At 47.4% G+C, this 3,864-nt stretch overlaps 1 protein-coding gene across 1 annotated transcript in view; it reads left to right on the top strand.

The window, feature by feature from the left end:
* The window catches only part of SGPL1 (sphingosine-1-phosphate lyase 1), a 138,721-nt gene that overhangs the window by 53,139 nt on the left and 81,718 nt on the right, over positions 1 to 3,864 (top strand). The gene's annotated exons all lie outside the window — the stretch shown is intronic.

The following is a 3,864-nucleotide window of genomic DNA, read 5'->3' as shown; positions in this document are numbered from 1 at the left end:
AGGAATTTTAGCTCCTCGCTGGTTTCCCATTTTCATTTATCTTTTAAAAGACCTTTTTAAAAAAGAATTATTTTATTTGACTTTATTTATTTTAATTTGACCAGAGAGGGACAGAGTGAGAGAAAGAGAAAGTAAGAAAGCAAGCCATCAGGTCTGAGACTCAAACCATGGTCGGACATGTGGGAGTCCAGTGCACTTAACCATCACACCACCTGCTGGCTCCTCCCCATAACCATTTCTAATCTCTGCCACTCTTGTTATCCTGGAAGGCACCATGATGGCACCAAAGGACAACTTGGGGAGCAAGTTGTATGTTCTTACATACGTTCTCTTCATCAACCTTCTTAATCCCTCCCAAGCAAACACATAATCTTAATAAAAACATTGTCCTTTTCTGCAAACAGGGTGTCTACAAAAGTACTTTTCAAATGTTATTGAGGCCAGCAGTTGGCGTAATGGCTATGTTGCTGGACTCCCATGTAGTCGACAGCGGTTCAAGTCCCAGACCCAGTGACTTAAACTCATGCCTGGTGCGTGTGCATATGTGCCCAAGATTCCTGAGAGGAGAATGGAGGAGAAGGGATTGTGGCATGGCCATCCCCCCTGGGGGGTGATTTCTCGCTTTCCATCTCTCTGTCTCTCTGTCTCTCTGTCAAGCTCACACGCCCTATAGCAAAAACCTCTCAAAAAAAATTATTGTGCGTATATATCATTCAGAAATCTTGTTTACTTATTTATTTATTTTTTAATTGGCAGAGGGCGTGTGTGTTTGTCAGAGAGAGAAAGCACTGCCACCTCCACCATGGGGCGTGGCCATGCTGCAGTCCTTTCCCTCTATTTCTCCAGCTGTCAGGACCTTAAGCATGCTTGTACACAAGCCTGGTGTTCAGGTCACCAAGGCCAGGATTCCAATTGTTAGTGTAGAGACCAGAACCTTCGTTCTTGTTTAGAGACAGAAATACACTTGTAAAACCAAGGTAAAATGAAAGTGAAAGTACATTCTTGAGAGGTAGGAGAGGGCTGGCTCCTAAGGTGGATCCTGGCTCTTACTCTTTCACTACAGCTGGTGCTCAGTTGGATCTTATTACCAAATAATATCCCACATGGGTCAATGTAAATAATATGTTAATGAACTAAAGGTCCTTTGAGGACAACCAAGATCAATGCTGAGCATGCTCCAAGTTATGTAAGCCTCTGTGTTGGCTCCCCTGCCCGCCATCTTGAGTAGCAGGATGCTACCTGCCACAAAAGTGCTGAAAGACTGTTTGGGGTATTTCCAATGGGCAGTCAGCAGACTTCTAAATCCTCCTCTCCTTGCTAATGTCTGACTATCCACTTACCCTAACACAATTGTGGTCACCATGTGGAATCTGGTTCTCTTAACCACTAGGCTATAGCCACGCCCCCCCACCGCCATCTTGTTTAAATGTAGGTTCAGGAGGCCTAGAGTGGGCTTGAAGAACCTGTGTTTCTAACAAGCTTCAGAGTGATGCTAATGCTGCTCTTGAGAAATCACACCAAGTGTAGAAGTCCTAGGCAAAATCACCTCCATCTCTTACCTTCCAGACAAATCCCTCCTGATATTAGTCTACAGTCAGAGGGAGTGTGGGGTAAGAGAGCAGGGGGCCTGAAGTCTCTCTCTCTCTCTTACACACACACACACACACACACACACACACACACACACATACACACACAAAACCTATACCGCATGGCTTCAAGAACTTTTACACACACACACAAAACCTATACCACATGGCTTCAAGAACTTCAAGACTAGAACTGTGTTCTCCTGGGCCCTGCTAGGAACTGCCAAGAATCATATCCATCTCTGGGCCTCAGTTTCTTCAAGTGTATTCCCTGGGTTGAGCTGGCAAATAACTGAAGGCCTCTCAAGCCCTAACAATCCTTGATCCCAATTAACCAAAGCATATCTGAGGCCAAAGCCTGAAACAGCTTCCCATCCAAACACCACCCCATCCTGCTAATTTGTCTTTGGAAGGATCATTACCTTCTAAGGTGTCAGTGTCTTTTGCTTACAAGTTGAAGGATGATAAAAGTCACCTGGTTTTGGCAAGTCAGGACACAAACAGGGCCTTGTACTTGAAGGTGCCTAGCATAGTTCTTAACAAAGTAAGGATCTGTCGGTGTGACTGACTTGGTTTGTGTACCTGGAGAGAATGAGGAGCCTGCTTACTTATGTCAGGGTGAAGGAAGGTGAGACTTAAGGTCCTGCCCTCCAGTCATCTGAGTGCACAGAGTCTACATAAGGGGACAGAAGGTGGCATCTAAGGAGTGAAGTGGGGAAGAGGCAGTTACTAGGAACTGAAAAAGAACTAAAGCAGATGGGTAGGAGGAGCATTCTTACAATCCCAAAGTAACCCCTGATGAGTAGGCATTGGCAGGGGGACTTAGGACATGTTTTCCACCCTTCGATACTGGGAAATCATGTCTTCTAGGGAGACAGCAGTGGTGTGAGGGTATCATTGCTTGATTGAGGGGCTTTGGATGGTAGAGATAGACTTCTGATGGGGGGGTAGAAGAGCCCCCCAGACAGGCTGCTTGACTCCTTCAGGGTTTTAACCACTGTGGTCAGGAAACTGGGAAGTGCTGATGGGTGTGCAGAGGAGGGCAGACAGCTGTGCTAAGAAGGAATTTCAACCTAAACATACTAGAAGAGAATAATGGTGGCAATGATGACAGCCCCTCAATTTTAGTGTCATGACAGCACTGTAAGTGTATGGAATCGGGCAACCTCATTAGTGTCACTTATGTTTAGAAGATTTCACGATCCCATCTAGCTGTCATTTTAACAGCTTATTGAAAAAATACTATTATGTGTACCTACACCGCCTTGCACTTCTTCTAGTTAGTGTCTTGACAACATGGGTGTGATAGGAGACCTGTTTCAGATTTAACTTTGTATCTGGAGAGGAGGGTTGATCTTTGTGATCTGCTGGGCCCTCTCATTTATTAGATGAACTCCAATATTGTTTATGACAATAAACAGCAGTGGTAGCATTGTCCCCCAACACCTGTAGCTTCTGCTATTCTTTTTTTTTTTTTTTTTTTTCTTTTTTTGGAGGGGACTGTGGGAGAAGGAAGGACAGGGTGGGAATGGTATTTTCATTAAATGAGTTTTGATGTTGACCTAAGACCTTGATAGAAAAATCGAATCTCCCACCCAGCAAAGGGACAGGAGGGGCAGCCATTAAAATCTCAAAGCCCTCCCGGGCTTCAGTGTAATGGCTATGTTGCTCTCGACTCCCATATAGTCGATGCGTGCGGGCCCAAGATCCAGAAAGGAGAATGGAGGAGAAGGGATTGTGGCATGGCCATCCCCCTGGGGGTGGGGGGGGGGTGGGGGGGTGATTTCTCGCTTTCTGTCTCTCTGTCTCTCAATGTCTGTCTGACGAGCGCACACGCCCTATAGCAAAACAACAACAAAAACAAACAAACAAACAAAACTCTCCAAAAAAAATCTCAAAGCCCTCCCCTAGAGCCCCATCTGTGGTCGATTTGGATTAGTCTCTACAGTGCTCGGCAGGCCAGCGCCTTCTGGGGGTCTTCGAGTGATCAAACGTGGCCATCAAGTTCGTTTTTAATAAGGTAGCCGCAGTAGAAGTTGCTGACCACGTGGGGCAGACGATAGCCCCAGGAAACAATGGTCAAGACCGTCACTGGAGGGCTCGCGCGGGTCTCCTTCCCATCCCGCAGCATGCAGGCGCCGTGCACGCTGGGGCTCGGCGGGCGGGGGCTCGCGCCATCGGGGCGTGCGCGCGGCCGGCAGCAGCGGAGCCGCGCACGCCGGGACTCCAGAGCCGCCGTGGCCCTTTCCGGGAGGGGCGGGGGGGGCGGGGCGGG

This window comes from Tupaia chinensis, unplaced genomic scaffold (genome assembly GCF_000334495.1).
Source record: "Tupaia chinensis unplaced genomic scaffold, TupChi_1.0 Scaffold000072_1, whole genome shotgun sequence".
Lineage (NCBI taxonomy): Eukaryota > Metazoa > Chordata > Mammalia > Scandentia > Tupaiidae > Tupaia > Tupaia belangeri.
The sequence above is the reverse complement of the archived record's forward strand: the minus strand, read 5'-3'. Positions and strand labels throughout refer to the sequence as shown.